The sequence below is a fragment of the Phodopus roborovskii genome, unplaced genomic scaffold (assembly GCF_943737965.1).
Source record: "Phodopus roborovskii unplaced genomic scaffold, PHOROB, whole genome shotgun sequence".
Classification (NCBI taxonomy): Eukaryota; Metazoa; Chordata; class Mammalia; order Rodentia; family Cricetidae; genus Phodopus; species Phodopus roborovskii.
Window position 1 is genome coordinate 21,212,252 of NW_026126485.1, and position 13,360 is coordinate 21,225,611.

Below are 13,360 nucleotides of genomic sequence, written 5' to 3' on the forward strand. Positions count from 1 at the left end.
GAGCTCCAAGCTATTTTTTGAGCTACACAGCCTTAAGATCCAAAGCGGGGGGATATGTGTGGTGTGGTGTGAGTATTAACACAGAATTGTTGTTGATGCTTGTACCAGAATCAAAAAATATAAACTTGAGCCTCTCCCCCTCTCCTCCATGGGTAAGTCCTCTCCAGATTATCTATCTTCTCATACTGTCTTAGTTAGGATTAATCTGCTGTGTGAAACAACATGACCAAAAGCAACGTGGGGAGAAAAGTGTTTATTTGGTTTATATATACATGCAATCACAGTCTACCCGGAGGCAGCCATGGCAAAAACTCAAACAAGGTGGGAAGCTGGAGGCAGGACTGATGCTTAACCACGGAGGGTGCTGCTTACTGGCTGTCGTCCCATGGCTCCTCCACCTGTTTTCTTAAAGAACACAGAGCCACTAGCCAGAGGTTTACCACACCCACAATGGAAAGGGCCCTACCCCCATGCAATCACTAAGAATATGCTCTACAGGCTTGCCTACAGCCTGATCTTATGGAGGCATTTTCTAGCACATCAAGTTGACATAAAACTAGCCCAAGACACACCTTACCTCTTAAGCCCCCAGAGTAATGTCAAGTTGCTGGACATCATTCACATATCTGTACTTGCATCATACAAACCAGCAGCAGCATCTAGTCCAGAGAATAAATGCTGGGGCATTTCGTAACTCCATCATTCACTAAAGACTTCAGCAGGGCCAGATACCCTCCCCACCTCTCAAAATTTCCTTCATATTCTCTTCACTCAAGGAACTGAGTAAAAGTGCACTTTTCAGATACCTGTGATTTCGCCCATGTTCCCCTCCTTCACCCTCTGGAGCCTTTCTGGTCCAGAGAACAAATGTCATTCCTTGTTCTGCAACACTTTGAACACATGTCAACTGCTGCGTGAATCCCGCTGTCCTGTGTCCATGTCCTCTCCTACCAGGCTAGGTGATCCATGAGGATAAGGGACAACCACATATTGACTCCCTCACAAGTGAGCTTTTCCCCACATGCTAACCACCAGCTAGTCGTAGTGGTTCATGCCCATACTGCCAGCATTTGAGGAGCAGAGGCAGGAGGATCTCCAGTTGGAAGCCAGCCAGAGCTACACAGCAAAATCCTAAGTAAGAAAAAATTTAAATTGACTCCTGGAAGCCCCATCACTAACATGTCAAAGAATATGAACCATTCCTACTACCTTAAATCCCTACTTCCACTCAGGTCCCCCGACCCTTGCCAACCTATCAACTCCAGCTCTACCTTAAAATGTTCCTTTCACTATTGGATCCTTCTTGTCTTCAAATTACCCATCCAGGAATTTCAGGCAAATTCTTTTCCTGCCAACTCTCACTGACTCCTCCTGAATATCCAAGGTGCTTGAGCTGAGCAATCATGTTTCCCAGCCATCGTATCTCACAAGGGACCTTGGCATAGTCTGTCATGACATTCCACCTCATATGTGGTTTTTCTGGCTTCCACATCTTTGTCAACAATGAAGTACCTGGTAACTGCCTGGCTTTTCAAAGTCCACCTAAAATGCTGCCTCCTCCCAACACACAGAACTACAGTCCATGCCTTTCCTGAACCCTCAAGGCATTACCTCGCTCAAACAGCAGCTCCCACTTGCCTCCTTGGACTGCTGGAGACCTAAGTCACAGATCCCTCTCATAGTTGTAACCCCAGAAAATCAACCTTGAGAGCCAGAGCAGGTGGCCTCCCCCACTCTCATTCTCTCTCCTGGCACAGACACCCGGACTGAAGCTACAAAGTGTTCTACTACTGAGCTGCGCCCCTTAACCCCACAGGAGCTGCTTAAAACTCTTCTTGGGCTGGGGTATAGCTCAAAGGAAGAGTGCTCATCCAGCTTACCTAGTGTATACAAGGCCTTGGCTTTCATCCTCAGCACCATCAAAAATAAACTGTTTGTGAGATTGGGTTCCTCTGTGTAGATAAGGCTGACCTCAGACTACCAACCTCACACCTCAGCCTCCAGAGTTCTGGGACTAGGTATGTTTCACCACAGTCACCTGTACTAAACTTTCTTAGCTGTGTTTCCCCCTCAAAGCCATTTCTTCTCATACCAAGTTAGCAGTTTCCTCCCCCGCCCCCCAAAAAAAGTTACAAAGTAAAACAAGCTGTGGCAGTCAACTCTTACCCTGAACCTCAAGGGAGAGGAAAAAGGATCTCTTGTAAGTGGGAAGGTTACATTATGAGTAATATATGTTGAAAAGATAACAGGGCAGGTGACATTACCATTACCAAAATTTGACACACCTTTCCCATCCGGCTGTGCTACATTGTGGCACTAGCAGACACTAGCGAACTGGGGTTAGGTTTGGCAGGATAGACAAGGTAGAAGGGAAGCACCTTCTACCTCTGGGGTAGAAACAGAGCAGACACACATCAGTCTAACACACTAGAAAACAACATGGCACATGGTTAGTGATGGCACATGCCAAACTCTCAGAGCTCGGAGGCAAACCAGAAAAATTCATTCTCGGTCACCACAGCAGGACTGTCTTACAGTTTTCTCTTAAGAGGGCAGTTCACACTAATAGGAAGCCCTACAGGTCCCAGCACACAAGACAAGGACTTCCTGAAGGAAGATGACAGTCTAATATAAAGTGAACTAAGAGAAGACAATGCAATCCAAGCAATGAAGCCAGAAGGAACACCACTGGGGAAAAAAAGCCTGACGGAAGGCAAAGGCCAGGAAGTAAGGAGAGGAATGGGTGCATGGAGGAAAACTTAGAGCTGACAGGCTTCACGCCTGCCAGCCTGAATAATAAAAAGAGTGGGTGCTGAGGAGAAAGGAGGGAAACAGTAAGGGTTATACCATTTGTTCAAAATCAAGTAACCCATTTAAGGAATTAAGCACAAGAAAACCAACTGGATCCAACATCAATGATTTCAGCCACACTGGGAAGAATCATACAAGTGCCCTTACAGACTACTCACATTAAGCAGTAGCATCTTCTTTTAAATTAAATCTAACTACATCAGGAGCTACAATCACTCAAGAGTAATGTGAAATTTGTGATGTAGTCTGTAAAAGGTCTCCCCAGCGCTAAGTTGTTTGACAAGCATCACCCATTCGGGTTCTAGAAACAATACCTGACCCATGAATTCTGGTGCCCAGACGGGAAAGTTTGGAGAAACATGAGTACCTGAGGTGTTCAGGAAGTAAAGCTGGTGGCTAAACCGGGAGGTGCAGTGAGGGGCTTTTCTCCAAAGTTCCCAGATCTGACCCTCCAAATACCGCAGGAGAGGAAGCACCACCTTATCCCTCAACTTTCTACTCCTCCCCTGTAGCTGAAGATGCTATACCATACAGCTTCAGCCATTATGCCTTTCTCCCACGCAGGTCTTGTAGGACTCTCTTGCATAGAAACTTAACTAAAATGTCGCTTTCCCCAGGCAACCTGTCGACTCCTTGGCTATTTCACTGGCTCAATGAGATTTTGTAGGCATAGAAGGCGTCACATTCAAATTTCGCTACTGTTTTCTGACGAAGGGGAGGGGCTGATGGCGGTGTTGAGTAGGTATGAGGTCTGAAAATACTGAATAGACAGACACAAGGTGAGTCACCGCTTAGTTTCAGTTTCTCCAGCTGTTCGTTTAATAGAAGGAAAAGAGTCCTATCACAGCGTCCTCGCTGGATTTTTAAAGGCTGCGTTATTCCTTGTACTGGTACTCGGCGGAATGTCAGATGTGGTACGCATCATACAATCGTAGAACATCAACAATACAGGAATAATGTTATTTTTAACGCAGCCACAAAACATCCTACCTCTGAAGTGTCTGGCCATTACTTATCATTATGCTTCCCCCTCCCGACTTCCAAGAGGGCCTAGGATCTCCAAAGGGTTAGGAAACCCTGCCGTGGCGGCCTGGAGGGTGAAAACCAGCCAGGAGCTTCGAGCCTTGCGCACATCCAAGGGACTGGAGGAGCGACAGCGCGACCGCGCAGCGCGCGTGCTCCGGGCCCGACCGCTCTGCCTTCTGCGCACCTCGCCTACTTTCATCTTCGCGAGGGACCAGGGGAGGGAGATGCTTCGCAGCAACCTTTACAAATGGGGAGCACCGCGGCTCCCGGGATGAAACCGCTAATTAAGCCCCGCGGCCCGGCGATCCAGGCCGGACTCACCTTGGCGCTATGCACCGCCTCCTGCGCGCCGCGGAGCTGCAGCCAGATGCGCGCGGGCAGCGGCTCCTCCGCCCCGAGGACGCCGAGCACCGCCAGGCCCACGCCGAACAGAGCCTCGATGCGACCGCGGCTCCGCTCCAGCAGCGCCGCCTTCTCGGCTGGAGCCGTGAACTCGTCCAGCACCACCCGGGCCGCCATGGCGGGCGCGGCCTCCCGTGGCGCCGGGGGCCAGCGGCGGCGACGCCCCCTCAGCGTGCCGCCGCTGCACCAGCCGCTCAGGAGGCGTGGGCCGCGCCGGCCGCCTCGCCCGCCCGCCCGCAGGCCCCGCTACACCATCACGACACGGCCGCCGCAGCTAGCAACTGTGGGCGGTGACTCCCCCGCCGCCCCGCCGCCGCCACAGCCGCCGCCACGCATGCGCTCAGCCCGCCGCCGTCATTGAAGATCGCCGCCCCCGTCGCGAAGGGAGGGTTGGTGGCTGAGGGCGACGGAAGTCGACGCCACACGTGGTCACCATGTTGGTTAAGGGCAAGCGTCGGCAGCCGAGGCCTGGGTAGCCATATTTGACGAGGGCCTGGTACCTTTGGTCATCTGATAGATGGAAGTTTCTGGTTTTACATAGGTAGGCAGATGATTCTTCTTTTCCTCTCTCTTTACTTCTTTCTCTTATTTAACTTCTTTCAGGAAAAAAAAAATGCTAACAGGAAAAGAACATGGGACTACTAGTGGATAATTGAAAGGCCAAATGAATTGAATAAATTTAGTATATAGTGTCAGTTACCTGTGATCCCAGCGGGATTGAAAGAGTGAGGTAGGCAAATAGTCGTCTGCTGAAGGCAAGTCTGAGATACATAGTTCCAAGTGAAACCTTGTCTCAAAACCAAGTGAGTGATGGCTCTGTGATTAAGCGTGCTAGGGGTACTCATAAGGACTGGGAGTTTGGATACCAGCAGTCACATGTTAAACCTGTAACTTCAGCTCCGAGGAGATAACAGGGCTTGCTGATTTCCAGTTTAGCTGAGAAAGGGCAAAGGAAGAGTAGATGAGAAGTGGTAGAGGAGATGACCCGAGGCCCCTCTGGCTTCTACCTGGAGAGACATGTTTACCAAGCATTACATACTTGTGCCACACACTCACAGCAAATACATACATAAAATAACTCCAAGATAAATCCATTCATTAAAAATTGGGCATGGTGTCACAAGTCTGCAATCCTGGCAGCGCTCAGGAAGTTGAACCTAGAGTGTCAAGACTTCAAGACAAACAAAGCCAAGGGCCAGATCCAGCCTGCAGAAAGGTCTGCAGCTCTATTACCCTGATCACATCCCTTGCATTCTCCATTATTCTTTCTACTCTCCCACTTCCTACCCTGGCCATGTCCAATCTGCTTTAAAAAGACAGTCTGCTCACCTTCTGCTCTGGAATCTTCAGATGTCTCTGGATAGTCTCTCTCTCTCTTACCCCCCCAAAAAAAAAAGCAACAAAAACAGTTTCCCCCTAATGGAGGTGGCTAGAGTGGGCAGTTTCTTTACTGCACCCCTCAAATACAAGAAAAAATGTGTAGAGACACAATAGGGATTGGTGGGCTGGATCGTGATCATTCAGTGGGACTAGGGCAAATAAGCCCAAATCCTCTTCAAGGTCTTTTTCCATCTGCAAAATCAAAGGTGTACTACGGCTCCAATGTTTTTTTCCCACACTATGAGTTTCATGAATCCTTGAAAACAAACTATGAAAAGTAAAGTGTTGGTTTTCTTCCTGAGCTAAGTATTGGGAGCACAGTAAGTACAGCTAATGGGAATATTGCTTGCTTCTCTGTATTGTTAACTCTTCATTGGTACAATGTGGTAAACAATAGTCCTATTGTGACAGTTTAATACTAACACAAAATGCTCATTAAACACTTCAAATTATGGCTCCTATCCTTATCAAAATTAACCAGAAAAGTCCCTCTACAGAACAGCCACATGGCTGGGGAGGGAGGTAATCAATCCTGCCCACCAAAGAGATTCCTGAGCTGCAGGTTGGCCACTGATGCTGCTCCAGTGGGTTCCCTAAAATTTCAGCTTTGCAACATACTCCCTGATCCCTCACCCCCCCCCCAGACTCTGATTTTCGTAGTTGTCAGTGCATCATGGGAACAGTGCAGTATTATGATCAGCATAATTTGTGTTGGACTATAACAGTACCTGATTACATCTTTAAGCTCCCGCTTTCTTTTTCTTTTTTCTTTTTTTCCTTTTTTTTTTTTTTTTTTTTTCTTTTTTTCTTTTTTCTTTTGTCTGCATAGCTCTGGCTGCTCTGGAACTTGCTATGTAGACCTGGCTGGTATAGTGCTGAGATTGAGCGCATGCAGCACCACGCCTGGCCTCTGTTTATTCGTAGTATTCTTGGCGGGGCAGAGGGATGCAAACTGGCCATTACTGCTGAATATGGAAACTGTTGCTTTGCTTGTTTTTGAAACAGGGTTTCTCTATAACAATTCTGGCTGTTCGGGAATTAGCAAACTTTTAACGACCTGGAACTGTGACAACCCTGTGTGAGTTTATTTCAGCCACGTTGAAGTGTGGGTCTGTACCATCTGTGTGCCTCCTCCCAGAAAGAAAGAAAAGGATCTAAACCATTGGAGTCATTAACGGCAATGGGGGGGGGGGGAAGGGTGTTGGTGAGAGGATGCCCATTAAAATCTATCAGGGGCCAGGCTGCTGGGTTTTCCATGCTTCAGAAACTCAGGCAGGTGTTCTCTGGTGCCTTACCAAAAGATGACTCAGTACAGAGAAGAGAAACCCTGGGGCTCACAGGCCAGCCTACTTCCAACTGGGCTTTTCCCTGGTGTCCACACATTCAACCTGCAGTATTACTCCATCAGACCAATTATCTGGGATTGGTTGCGGCAGACCAGGTGGTTAAAAGGACCTTGCTGATGCTATGGTACCCAGCACCCAGTGTTATCCAACACAACTTCTCATCTAGATAGTTGTACTCCAATGGAATCACTATTGTTCACCAAATGGGCAGGGCTTTCCCCAACACTGTTCCTGTGTGTTTCCAGTAACTTCCCTGCCAATGATTCTGTATTAGATGTAAGGGGTGGGGAGAGGGACTGTCTTCAAAAGCACAAAATAGCACCCTCCTTTCTAGACTCTAAAACAACAGAAGTAGTGCGCTAATTGTGACAGTGCACCCCTGTAATCCCAGTTTTATGATGCTTGAGGATCAAAGACTTCAAGGTGAGGTTAAGGAAATGCTAAAGTGCGTTCAGAGTTAATGAACTGTACATCATCGAATTATATACACCTTTGGGGAAGTTAGACTTCTTTGCAGTTTGTATTTGTTCAGCATTCGCCTTTGAGGACCCATCTTGCTTTTTGAGTATAAAGAGCAAGGAATGAGTGGAAGACAGGAGAGAGTACCATTCAAGCAACTCCCCCTTGCTTCGTTGCTCCATGCAGCCTTTAAACCACAACTTCCCTTAGTTGACTAGCCTTGCCTGCCTGACTGGCCCTGCCAGCCCAGGATTGATGGTATGGACGAGATCTTTCTGGAGTCTGCATTCCATACTCACTGTCTTTCTCTGTCCTCTATAACAACCTCATGTGACAGTACTGAAGAGAATCACTTCTTGAGCTTCTCTTTCAAGAGGACAATCGTTCCCTCTGTGCCCTCAGACAGGTAACATCTGGAGGAACCTAGCTCTCTCGGTTTCCTCCACTTGCCACTCATCCTTCCTCAGAGTAGGGGAAAGAGCTCAGATGGTGACTTCTGTGCTGTGACTTCCATGCTGTGTCAGGCATTGTACCCCTAGGAGAAAGGACATACACTGTTGGTAGCTGCCTGTGGTTGCTTATTTGTGCCAGTGACTGGTTGGGGTTCCCTTCAGTCATACCTCAATATCACTTTATCAATAATAAATGTGGAAATCCTAAACAAATAAAACCTGGTTTAGAGGCTGAAGAGCTGGCTCGGAGATTAATAGCATTTGACTCCTAGCATCTACATGGCAGCTTACATGTATAAATCATGATTCAGTCCCAGGAGATTGATCTGATGCCTTCCTTGGGCTCCAGCTACATTCAGTCAAAACACCCATACACATAAAAATATCTAAGATTAAAACTATCTTATTATGTATTTGTGTGGTATATGCACGTGAGTGAAGGTGCCCTTAGAAGCCAGAGATGGCAGATCCCCTGGATCTAGAATACAGGTAGATAGGAACATTACAGGTAGAAAGGTCATGGACTTTGGGAACCAAACTCACATTGTAACAATACGCATCCTAACTACTGAGCCATCTCTCCAGGCTCAATGATAACATTTTGTAGCTCTGGCTGTCCTGGAATTAACTCATTGGTCCAGGCTGGCCTCGAATCTGAGATTCATCTGCCTCTGCCTCCCGAGTGCTGGGATTAAAGGCGTGTGCCACCACCACCTCCTGGATGGAGATATCATCTTAATCCCTGCAAACTCTCTAGTACCATTTCTGGTGGCAGTAGCTGTGCGGACGAGTCGCTGGGGACTCAGCCTCAGCTTTCTCACCCACGATGAGTGTTTTGCCACTGAGTCACATCTCTGGCCTCTGGCTATTGATTTTGTTTCTTAGCTTCTAACTCAGAAGGCTCAGAGATAGATGTGCCTGACTCTGACTTCCAATAGTGGATACCTTAGAGATGAGGATAGAGATCTAGAACATTTCACTGAGTTGATAAGTATGTCAGTAGGAATAGGCATTGGTGTTCAGGTAGCCTGGCTCTGCTTATCCTGAGTGCTATGCCTTAGTGACAAGCCTTATGTACAACCAGTCCTTCCTTTCTCCCTTGAACTAAGAGTAAGAAGAGATAATGCATGCTGGAGGATGGCTCAGCAGTAAGTGCTGCATACTGCTCTTCAAGAACCTGAGTTCAGTTCCCAGCACCCATGTATGGCTCACTTGGCTCTAACGCCAGGTTGGGAGGTATCAAACCAAGACTTCCAGCCTCTGGTCATCTGTTTCATGTGTGGACACACACCCATACCCATAATTAAAAATAATAAAAAATGAACCTTATGTTAAAAAAAAAGGAAAGATAATGTGCCTATATCGTTTACAAACCCCTCATTTTTGGCCTTGGGTGTTTTCAAAATAGACTGCACATTTGGAATGCTGCTCCTCTGCCAGTCAGTCTACTTGTTCTTAGATTTTAGATGCTGCTGGCCCAGTGTTTATTCAGTGTGTTTTCCTGGACTCTGTTTCCACCTATAATCTCACAGGAGTGTGGGTTGGGAATCAAGAATACAGTTGTGTTTCAACTACACACAGTATTAACCTACCTGTTCATTATTCAGAAAAACTATATCCTAAGCTATAGCATATATATAAGTCTTTAGAGCACTGGTTCTGAACATGTGGGTCTCTACCCTGTGGGGTTAGATAGCCCTTTCATAGGTGTTGCCTCAGACCATTGGAAAACACAGATGTTTACATTACAATTCATAACAGTAGCAGAACTACAGTTATGAAGTAGCAATAAAATAATATTATGGTTGGGCGTCATCACAACATGAGGAACTGTACTAAAGGGTCACAGCATTAGGAAGGTTGACAACCACTGAAATAGACCTAGGTCTCTGCTCATTCCCCTCCCATCTCAGAGAAGCACTTTCTCTGAAGTTTGTCAGCCTAAAGATAAACTTCCAAACAAGGAACTTAGTTGTCATGTTTCTTGTCCCCAGGAAAACTCATCAGCTAGGAAGATGAACTCACTGGAAGGTGAAAGGTGACAGATTTTGTCTGAATTATCCTTTCTGCGGATGGGCTGCTCATGGCAGAATTTTATCACACCAAGAAGCTTTCTGCTGTACAAAACAATCTGCCCCAGGGATATATCTCACTATTAGAACTTTACCCAGCTTGCACCGGCCCTATCTATTACCAATAATTAAAGAACTTAACCTGGACTCAGTCCCCGTCTGTGGTCAGCATCTGTAATGGTAGATGGTACTTTTATTTAAAGAGAAGTGTTGGCCTTTGAAATGGGCTGTAGCTCAGGGTTTGCATGTTTGCCTAACAGGCATCAGACCTTGGACTCCAATCCCCAGCCCTGGAACCACCACAGTGAAAACAAATTAGGGTTTGGCTAACATTCTGGTCAGCCAGGCTCCTTGCCTTGGGTTTTGTCACTGAAATCGTTGGGATCAGAGCAAAAGTCTGGGCAGCCTCAGCAAGTGAGGCTCAGCCACCGTTCAGTAGCTAAAAAACAAGTAGTAGCTAAAAGCAAAGAAGAGTTCCTAAATATGGCATCTAGAAGGGATGATGGAGTGCAGTGACTTCTCCACCCCAACACATACCCTCCAAGTCCTTTGGGGTTTAAGTGGGTTGGCTTATATGTTATAGGCCCGTGGGGGCTGGGGAAGTCGTAAGTGAATGTGTATTGCTGATACAGCACAGCCATGTCAAGGACCCCAATGCCACAGTCCCATAGGAGTAGCAAAAAAAAAAAAAAAAAAAAAAAAAAAAATTCCCCAGGGTGAGGCTCAGAGGATGCTGACAAAGCCTTCCCTGGTCTGAGTGAGAATGTTGACAGTGTATGCAAGCACAGCTTCCTTCTTTGGGATGACTGCAGCCTGGACTGTTCTCCCACAGAGACCTCCTACTGAGACTGGCTAAACCTCCCTGCTGTTCAACTGTGTACCTACCATAAACCTGTGCTGTGGAATAATTCTCTGCACACTGTGAATACATATTACTCTCATTGGTAAATAAAGAACTGGCTGGTGGGTAGCCAGAAGTAGGAAGTATAGGCGGGACAACTAAACTAAGAATGCTGGGATGAAGAAGAGTGGAAGTCAAGTAGTTGCCAGGAAAAGCAAAAATGACATACCATTCCTAAGGAAAGATGCCAAGCCATATGGCAGAGCATAGATAAGAAATACAGGTTAGTTTCGATGTAAGAGTTAGCTAGTAACAAGCCTGAGCCTTATTGGCCTGTGTTAGGTTATTTGGGAACAGATGGGTGGGAAAGAAAAGTCCACATACAAACCTGTGTCCCTGTTCAGCCCTGTGTAACAAACCTGTCTACTTGAGGATTCATGTGTAAAACAAACATGTTGAATTTCTGGAGTTGTTGTTTAGTCTCCATCACAGTGCATGGTCCATACAATCTCTGTTTTTCTGTATATGTGTCTGGGTGTCTGTCCTTTCTTCCTCTCACATTTCCTCATTGCCCCAGTTAGGCCAATTCCACACGAAGCTGTGCAGAGCATGGCATGAGTCCGTGGGAGGCTTTGTTTCTTTGAGGCAGCATTCAACGAACTCAGCCAAAGAGCTCATACTTTTTCCAGCTCTGCAATATCCTCCTGCCTGTCTCTTCTTCCCCAGTGTATTGTTATAGTGTGGCCCACTCCAGGCCTCCCCTGCCAGCAAAGCCAACACTCTTAACACCGCTCTAGCCCCATCCCCCAAGTTTAAGTTTAAACAGAAAGAAAGGAGCTGGAAACATAGCTCAGTGGTTAATGTTGTTCTTTGTTACAGTTATAGATAAAGCTGGAGGTGGGGGGGTGTCCTGAGTGGGAATCCCAAGGTAAGGGACCTCGTGGAGAGCACTAGCAGGTTCCACAGCAGGTGAGGGTGACTGAGGTGGAGGGAATAACTTCGCCAGGCAGACAAAGCTTGAGTGAGTTTATTTGAAAGGGGAGTGAGGGGAAAGGAAGAGAAAAAAAGGCTTGAGACCCCGGGAATAGAGAGAGAGAGAGAGAGAGAGAGAGAGAGAGAGAGAGAGAGAGAACAGAGAGAGAAAAGAGCCAGAAAGAGAGCAAAGAGAGTGTAAGTGGTTGGGGCTCTGTCTTTCGGGGTTCTTTACACCTACCTGCAGACTAGTACTCATGGGACCCTGAGCAGGCCAGAGTACTATGGTGCTCTGCCAGGTAACAGGGGCAGGCCAGCATAATGCCTGGATCCTTACATTCCCACCTTTACCTATTATTAAAGGTGAGGAGTTGTGCATAGCAGATTAGGGAATAAGGACATTGAGTTCTCAAGACTACTTCCTGCTGACCTGAGGGGGCATTGTGGTCATCTTTGGGGGGACCTGAGAAAGCTGGGGTACTGCCATGTCCTGGGGTAGCTGGTAGTTTTCTCAGTCAGACCTTGAACTCTCTGGCACCTCTTAGACATGGCAAAGGGATGTTGGCAGAACTTGAGGACAAGGTTAAGTTTAAAAAAAATTTTCTTGAGTCCTGGTACTTGAGGGAGAATTGTAAGATGAGGAGGGGTCCCCGAGGTCCTGGGATGAGGAAAGGTTGAATAATATTTATTTGGAGTAAATCTGACCTGTTTGGGTGGTTCAATTTGTCTCCTGGAAATTACAAGAATCCTTTGGGTTTGTGAAAACATAAATATTAGGCACATTAACAGTATACTCATGTCAAATGTCTTGGCTGAAAGAATTAACACTTTTAAAACTGACCAGATACCTTTAGGACAATGAAAAGCACCTTAATTTTGAGCTTCTAGTTATAGTTCTATAGATCTATAGTTCTATAGATCTATAGTGACATAGTATGGTGTTAGTACATTGGATTATTAGCTCAATAACCTTTACAGCAGATCTATGTTAAGACATGAACAGTAGCATAATGAGAGAGAGAAATCTGGGACATACTTCATTCATTTGAATGTCTCAATCACTTTTCTGTCATCAACAACCTTTTCTCCTCAGACCTTCACTTGAATTCATATACCTTACTTAATCACCTTAGACCTTTCATCCTCAGACCCTTCATAACTGACATTATCCATCTTGTTAGACCTTCCCAGTATCTCAGACCTTCATAATGTACATTCTTAGACCTTCATACACCTTACACTTTCCTATCTTATATAGATAAACCTTAAAACACCGTTCCTGAAACCTGTTTTGTAATAGTTGGAGCCTTGGCTGCTGCTTTAAGCTGGCAAAGGTACTAGTCATCAAAGGCATCAGAGTTCTTGAGAAGGATAAAATTTTACCTGAATGAATGATTGAGAGTAACAGGGACTTACTAGCTGGCAGCTTGGACAGCCATCCCCAGGTCCTCCACGGTTGTTGGAGTCAGAGGCTTTAAGGACATCCAAAACTGCTGATAGCATGAGATCTGTGGATTAGGAGCTTTTGGAAGGCTTACCTTCTGTTGGGCCAAGGAACATGGAAAAATCAATTCCACTGCCCTCTTGTCCACAGTCCTT

General features: G+C 46.4%; 1 pseudogene; it reads right to left on the bottom strand.

Annotated features, from left to right (window-relative positions):
* LOC127229943 (NEDD4-binding protein 1-like) overlaps positions 1-4,418 on the bottom strand; it is a 46,798-nt pseudogene extending 42,380 nt beyond the window's left edge.
* Positions 4,419-13,360: the final 8,942 nt, after the last annotated feature.